This window comes from Podarcis gaigeae, assembly GCF_964106915.1.
Source record: "Podarcis gaigeae genome assembly, chromosome: 1".
Taxonomy (NCBI): domain Eukaryota; kingdom Metazoa; phylum Chordata; class Lepidosauria; order Squamata; family Lacertidae; genus Podarcis; species Podarcis gaigeae.
Window position 1 is genome coordinate 56,401,712 of NC_139678.1, and position 8,724 is coordinate 56,410,435.

Sequence of the window (8,724 nt, forward strand, 5' to 3'; positions counted from 1 at the left end):
CAGGGTGTCAGGAAGGCACCTGCTCTGTCAGAAACTGAATGGTGGCACCTCCTTTCCTTGGGTGCCCTTTCTTTGGGTTGGCCTGCAGTAGCTGGGCAGGAAAGCAAAGGCAAAGACAGAGATCTATTTACCTTCTTTTGGGGCTGGACTGGGCAGGTGAAAATCAGCACTGTGTGGGGTTAATTGAAGAAACATCATTTGATGAGATCTGGGTAATGGATGTAGAACAGTATATTAAATGAGAGGCAGGTGAGTCAAGATCTGCATACATTTTAAAGGCCAATTCTGTGATTTAAAGGGTTTTTGGTGAAATGGGTAATTTGCAAGAGTAAATACGTGGGTTGACTAATTGGTTTGGTGTTCTGAGGCTCATCACGCACCTCTGCCCAAAACTGTATTTTTGGTCTTAAATAAGCAAGTTCCTCCCATCCCGTCCAGCATTCCATTTCTAACAGTGACATAGCTGTCAACGTTTCCCTTTTTAAAGGGAAATTCCCTTATTGTGAATAGGATTCCTCGCAAGAAAAGGGAAAAGTTGACCGCTATGAACAGTGATCAGCCAAATGTTTCTTAGAAAACAACAGTATAGTACTCTCCAGTGATTTGTTCCCAGTACAGTGGTACCTTGGGTTACATACGCTTCAGGTTACATACACTTCAGGTTACAGACTCCGCTAACCCAGAAACAGTACCTCGGGCTAAGAACTTTGCTTCAGGGTGAGAACAGAAATCGTGCTCCGGTGGTGTCCTTAACCTGAAGTGGTGCTTCAGGTTAAGAACAGTTTCAGGTTAAGAATGGACCTCTGGAATGAATTAAGTACATAACCAGAGGGACCACTGTATCTGGTATTAAGAGAAAGAGATTAATACAGGTGTATGCCACTCTGATCTCTGAGTGATATGAGATTCCAGAGGTTCCTGGCACTTGATCAAGGTTAGTGTTTCCTTTTGGAAATGAGGCACAGCAGAGACTGTGGTTTATTTATGATATATGGTATCATATATCACACACACACACACACACACACACAACCTGAGCCTGCAATGGAAGAGTTCACAGGAGAACAACCCCAAAAGGGTCTTTGTTCCCCCATGGCCACAGCCTTTGATTCAAACAGAAATCAACCACTGTTCTGCCTTTCCATCCTGAAGCTTTCCTTCCAACTTTTATAAACCCTAATCTGTCCTGATTGCCCAATGCCAGGAACACATACTCTAGATTCTCTCCCACAACTGGACAGAGAGCCTGGAGATAGAGTGAATCTCGATAGACCACAGCAACGCCCCCTCCCCGACCCTTGAGTCTGGCCTGATGCTGCACTGAGTACCCAGGTGGGCACAACTCCACCCCACTGTTCACCCACCCAGGTTTCATCAAGATGTGCCAGATCAGCCAGATCATGGATGAGGGAGATTTTATTCTGGACCAACCTGGCATTCAACAGCAGCAGTCGCAGACCTGAGGGCTGGCTGATATGACAACCACAGATCCCCAGGTTGGATGAGGGGCTGGCACAAGGCACAGTCACTAACTGTCTATGCCATGTGCCGCTTACCCGGCCTGCCCCTCCTTCCATGCCATACATCCCCCTATCCAGAACCACTGTAACTGGGTCTCCCCCGGTCCTCTCCTCCTAGGTAAAAAGGTAAAGGTAAAGGTACCCCTGCCCGTACGGGCCAGTCTTGACAGACTCTGGGGTTGTGCGCCCATCTCACTCAAGAGGCCAGGGGCCAGCGCTGTCCGGAGACACTTCCGGGTCACGTGGCCAGCGTGACAAAGCTGCATCTGGCGAGCCAGAGCCGCACACGGAAACGCCGTTTACCTTCCCGCTGGTAAGCGGTCCCTATTTATCTACTTGCACCCGGAGGTGCTTTTGAACTGCTAGGTTGGCAGGCGCTGGGACCGAGCAGCGGGAGCGCCCCCTGCCACAGGGATTCGAACCGCCGACCTTTTGATCAGCAAGTCCTAGGCGCTGAGGCTTTAACCCACAGCGCCACCTGGTACATCCCACAAAATGCCCTTACAACTCAGTTAAAGTCAGTTAAAACACACACCAATTTTTTTAAAAAAATTAAGGATATTAAAAGCAATTTAAAAGAAGAAGCCCTCTCTGCTGGACAGCAGCAGCAGCAGACCTTATAAACCTGGCAGGTCCCGCCCTGGGCCGGGGGGGGGGGTAGAGGCAGGAGCAGGGCCCTCCGGTTCTCAGCAGATCTGTGCAGGGATGCCCAGTTCTTTCATTCTGCTTCTTGCACTGGCTTCATGTTACCATTCAAGGGTGACATAACATAAGAAAATGGATCTAAAGAGGATGAATTGGAAAGGAGTTTAAAAGGGCAAAACATATCTGAAGCCGGAGCAGCACAGACTATTGTATATGTGTTTGCACTTCTTTAGGTTGCAATCCTATCCACATTTATTTGGGTACAAACTCTCTGTGGGATTTACTTGCATAAGACTGAGCTGTGGGTTTATAAATAAAGATTGCTCAGATTATCAGTTTGCACCCTCTCTCTCAATCACATCTCTTGTTGCCCTTAGTTAGCAAAATATGCTGGTAGCTATGATTATGTCACTATGGAAATATCAGCAACTGAGACAGACACATAAAAAAAGGATATGGATTTCTGAGTATTAAGAGAAGATATTCTTTTGCATAATGTAATCCTGCAGGTCTTTGTTACAAACTGCAATAGGCATCTAACCAAAATTCTCTTACCAGAGTACTAGGACTCAGCTATACAGCTGCAAATAAAATGTTTTAAGTCCAATATACAATGTGACACTAGATGGAGATGGTGAGACTTATGGAAAATTCAATGTATTTTTAAAAACGCCTTTTCTTTTTTTTTTTTTAAAAAAAAGCATTTTCAGAAGGGATTTATATGTGTGTAGATTGCACCCTAGTCAGCCAAGTTATTGAAAACTTTCCAAGAGCTCAAGAACTAGGTACAACTGTCTGGACTCTGGAATCTTGCTCTCTTCCTCAGAACTAGTTCAAAAGCAGCTGCTTACATATGAACTAATTGAGAAGTGGGTCATCACCCAACATAGCTTGCCAAAAACTGCTGATGTAACCACATGCCCTCATGAAGTCATCATCAAAAGAAATTTTAAGCTGAACATTTGAAATACTTTTAAAATACAGTGGACGCTCGGGTTGCGAACGTGATCTTTGCAGGAGGTACACTCGAAACCCGCAGCGTTTGCAACCTGCAGCGCCATGTCTGCGCATGTGCGGGTTGTGATCCGGCACTTCTGCGCATGCGCAAAGCGCAATTTCGTATTTCTGCGCATGCGTGAGCACCGAAACCCGGAAGTATCCCGTTCTGGTACTTCTGGGCTTGGCACAGTGCGCAACCCGAAAACCCACAACCTGAAGCGTCTGTAACCTGAGGTATGACTGTAGTTCTAGAATTTTCCAGAGGATGAGATGAATGGGACACCCAGAGACGGCCTGTCTATTGGGCAAGGTGAAGCCATTTGCTTCAGGTGGCAGAGCTTACCACTTCCCCACCCCACCCACTCCATTGTGCCACTGCCAGCCCCCCAGGGCTTTGCCTGCCCCGCCAACACAGCCCTGTATCCCAGCATTCACACTTCCCGTCAACATTTACTGGGGGAAATGCTTGAAAGCAACTTCAGGGGTGGGTTGTTTAATTCTAACACTTATGAAGATGAAATCATACACTCACTATGTAAAGATCATACAGTCACAAAGAGAAACACATGCAGCCTTAACTGCTCTTTATCCACTGGTACACATCTTGGCATTCATCAAGTCTAAGCAGCTGGCCAGCAAGCCTTGACTCATTTTATAAGAAAGAAAGTGTATCTTGGACACAATAGTACTTTTCTTTGTGGATGAGTGTCACCAGTGAATCACCAGAAATGAAACTCTTCTGATTAATATGTAAATATCAACCAGGAGAATTTGAATCACAGACTCCTTTATTAAGTCTTGTTCCTGACCCAGCGTCCCTTGCTCCTCTTTATGATTTACCTTGTATCCTTTATTCTTCTCATTTGTACACAGGTCTGAACAGGATAGTTTGACTGTCATCAGATGCTGTGGTATTTATGAGTGTAAAGTGTTTCAGCTCGTTGATAATACAGAATTATTTGGAAACCATTAAAATGGTTACATTGAAAACCTACAACTCCTCTGCCTCTTTTTTATTTCTTTCATGAAAGGTTAAATGGAAGGCAATGGCATTTGCTTTTCTTGTGCATAGAAGCTTGAGCTCTGATGCACCATGGAGCCACAATTCTAAGCACTCTTAAAAACGACAGTTCCCATGATCCGTTGGTGTGTACGCAGCCTAAGAGCATTGCAGTAGCTTTTCAGGACATTGTTAACCAGAGTATTTAAAGGAGGGAACCCCTATAGGATGTCTTCTTTCCCCACTTGCTTTAACTTTGCTGAAAGATGGCTCATTCTTCCTGATGTTGACACTGTAGCTGCTCTTTCGCATGTTGGCTTCCCCGTTTTTGTTTGTTTGTTCTCCTTTCCAAGAGTCCAAGTGCTGGTCTAGGTTTCAGCCATCCATGCTGAATTCTAGGAACATCTGAACTGCTGCCTTTCCTGTTAATTGTCAAAACACCCACACCTTCCTTACGATAATATTGTTTGTTTTTCTCCTTCTTCCCCGAGTGGTGAAAAGTTCAGGGCAGCCTATGCAGGGTCAAAGGGAACAGAGCGCCAATGTCTTCAAAAACACTTTTGTAAGAATCTGTTGAATCTCTATTTGCAGGAGTTTCAATCTTACAGGCTCAAAGCACAATCAGTGCAAGGCCCAGATCCAACACTCTGTAACATGGTAGTTGGTGGTTACTGGACTTGGCAGGGCTGCTAGAGAGTACGGCTGGTGGGGTCACAAAGGTGTGGCCCAGTTGTTCTGGTTTCCTCTCCCTTGTGAAGACAACATAGACACTGAAGCATTGCAATTGAGCAGAGACTTGGTACCTAACTAAACTGATATTCTGCATGTATAAACTAGGAAAGGTAGGCAGGTTTGGAGACTGTGTCCCTTTCAAAATTTATTTGCTTCACTGGCTTGATTGTCCCCATTCCCTTAACAGCCTATAACATTTGCTTCTGCAAGCTTCATTTAGCAGATTGGAGCCTGAATTTTGAATTTTCTGCCACTCTTGCATAACATAATTTTGGTGGCTGCTCTCTGGTTTTCTTTTTTTACAAGGTGCTCCCCAGAAGTGCTTCACTCTGAACTTAGCTTCCTCGACTAAGTCACTGTTACTTCACAACTCTGAGTTCCCATGAGAAAATGATGCCCTTTCACTGTTCATGACAGGACTATCCTACCCTTTACAACACAAAGAACACTCACCTACAGCAATTATGCACATAACAAGTGAATAGTTCCTTTGAACTCCAAGGTTTTATTCACTCCATAAAGAGACTTGGCCTGCCAGTCCCAAGCCTACCTAAGTCGCTTGGCCTTGCATAATGGTCTTGCATTCACCAGATGAACTTGCCTTGTTTAAGGGAGTGCCTCTCACAATGCCAGCTCTGTGTGAAATTCTGGGTTTGTTTGCTTTATAACAGAATATTATAGGCTATCAAAATGCAATGCAGGACAAGTACTATAGGTCCAAAGGCATCCCTAGGGGTTAGTGAAGTTGGCCCCCACTAAGGGCGCAGGACCCCCCCCCCACATGACTTAAAGTTATTATAGTTTTATATAATTACTCTGCAGTATCAGAAGCTGACTCTATAGATCAGGGGTCAGCAAATTTTTCAGCAGGGGGCCAGTCCGCTGTCCCTCAGACCTTGTTGGGGGCCGGACTATATTTTGGGTGGGGAAAAATAATGAACAAATTCCTATGCCCCACAAATAACCCAGAGATGCATTTTAAATAAAAGGACACATTCTACTCATGTAAAAACACACTGATTCCTGGACTGTCTGCAGGCCAGATTTAGAAGACAATTGGGTCGCATCTGGCCCCCGGGCCTTAGTTTGCCTACCCATGCTGTAGATCCTTCTGCACTACTGATATCTGGGTCTTTATTTGTGTTGTATATTTTGTAAAACTTCTAAAAAATTGATTTTTGTAGACATTGCTTTGCTGAAGAACTACACTGCAAAATTTGGAGATGTGCAAAATTCAATGGGTGGCGATGTTTCAGTTCATGTATTATTTCAGAAAGTGTGAATGAGGTAAGTTCCCCTTTTAAGGCAAACCAAACCGAATCTCTCACACATTCCTAATGCAGACCCAGCATCAGCACCTGGCATGGTCAGGAGCCCAGGAGCCTCACAGGGGCTGACAGCTGTTCCCACAGCAAACTCTCCTGGACCGTTTTAACATTTACTAGGGTGGAAAAAAGTGAAGTGCTGGCTGAGGCTGCTCACCATCTTGATTTTCCTAGAATGCCTGCAATGTCCTCCAGCCCCTGGGGCAACTGAGATTCGCAGACCATCTTGAATGGGGCAGGCCCTGGCACAGGGGGCCACAAGTTCCATGAGCAGGTTTATGGTTGAGCTGTGTGCCTGAATATCTTAGGTACAAATTCAACACTGGGACATGTTGGGTCCATGCGTAATCCAAATGCTTTCCTTGTGGGTGAATGTTCTTTATTTATTGTTGCACAAAGAAATCAAATGCCGCAATATTTCACATTCTGCTAGCAATGGCACAAGAAAGCCAATGTGCCAGATAAACTTAGGAAGATAAGGAAGTGCATAGCTAGAGTGCATATATTATCATCACAATGAGATGCCATTGTTTATGGAACAAACAAAATCTAATATGCAAGCAGATGGTCGGTCCGGATAGGTAAATAAGAAAGGCTAGGGCTTAAGGCTGAGAAGGAACAATAGCCCCGGAAGAAAGCATGCCACCCCCTTTGACCAGACTTCCATCCAGGAAGCGCAGGCCGTACTATAGTCATCCTGTATCCTGTTCTCCGTCTAAGGGCATAGATTCAGTTCCAGTTAATCATACTAGCCCTGCTTTCCTGCATAGAGACGCTGCAGATTCTAAGCTGAATTACAATGGGAAATGTTTCTCTGGGATTCCTCTGCACAATCTGAAAAATGAAGGGGAACTCAGAAATGAACGTTTGGGATGCAGAGCAGAATGAGCATGCGAAGCTGCCTTAAACTGAATCAGACCATTGATTAAACTAGCCCTCTTCTGTCTAAACTGGCAACAACTCTCTAGGGTCTCAAACAGATAGTCTTCCCTGCGAGATGCTGAGGACTGAAGCTGGTATCTTCAGGATGCAAAACACGTCCTCTGCCCATTGAGCTAAATCCCTTCCCTGTATGTGGCTCTTTTTTTTTCCTTTTTGCTTCCTACTTCACTTGTCTCATGCGTCAGGAAAATGGAGCAGACTAGAGCCTTTTGTGGAGAACAGAGTTGCCAGAATTAATGTGGATCACCAGAGCTCCCATGCCTTTGACAATTTGTGTGCGGAAAGGAATTTGACGGACTGAGACTTCTTTTAACAATGTAGTACCGTGATGGGAGAAGCGACATGACTGCAAATGAGGAATTACGTGACATTTTGCATTGATTTTACTAGGCAAACAAAGGTAGAAAATGCCCATTATTATTAAAGCATTCATTGATTTAGAAACACCTTGCTTGAAATACCATTATACACTTGGTCCATTATTCTAGATCGATTAGGTCAGTTACTTATTTATTTATCTGCTTCAGATAATAGAAGTCTCTAAGTGGTTTTCATTAAAAACAATAAAAATGTAGAAGAGAAAAAATAAAATAAAAAAACAATAAAAATGCAACAACATTCAATAAAAAATCCTAATAATAAGATAAACATGATATAAAAACTGAGTGGTGCACAAAACTAAAATAAAATTGAATTAAGAGTAAATTTCTGGGACTTTACAAAGGTGTTGGAATCATGGCAGAACTACAGTTCCCAAGGTTAATTTGATAGTGCCGTATCTCCAGCGCGAGGAAACACTTTCCAGTGCTTTCCAACATGGGCAACCCATTGACATTTCAGTGGTTACATGCCAATGGTGGTTGGGGATTCATCCCTGTGCATAGCAAGCCACAGTCCCCAGCCACAGAAACACTGGAGGTTTCAACACTTATATCTCCCAACCCAGGCAAATGGCAATACTACAGTCCATAGACATATTCCAGCCACATCAAAGGAGGGCCAGGGAGGGGTGTGGCTAAAGCTTGTGTGACACATTTGTATAGCCATTTCCTGTAAGTTTATAGATGAGTTTACAGGCATTTGTGAAATCTGGCACTACTGCAGGTATGTGGTGTGGGCAGCTAATTTCATGTTTAGCTTCATGCGTGCCGTGTGGGTGGGAGGACACCCCCTAGCCCCATGTGTCACATAGGCCTAACTTGCACACATACCCATTTAAAGTTATTCTGCATTACACTAATGAGTTTACATTGTTTCCTTCACAGCAACATTGGCATCTTGTAGTGGAAATAATATATAATCAGAGGGTTCTGAGAGGAAGGAAGAGGACCGGCTATATATGGTCACCTTCATTTGTAGGAAGTTGAGAAACACCATAACTGTTTTCACATTTCCTAGCGGGAAGAAAGAGAGGGGAAATGACTGTGGGTCGTGCTTTCCTGAGCTAAACTAAGCAACATAGGATGCAGGTCTGTTAAGACCTGTGCTCCCTTAAATGCCCACATCATCAAAAAAGGTGAGTGTGTTTGTGTGCAAATATTCCTCCATGAAAAGGTGGCGT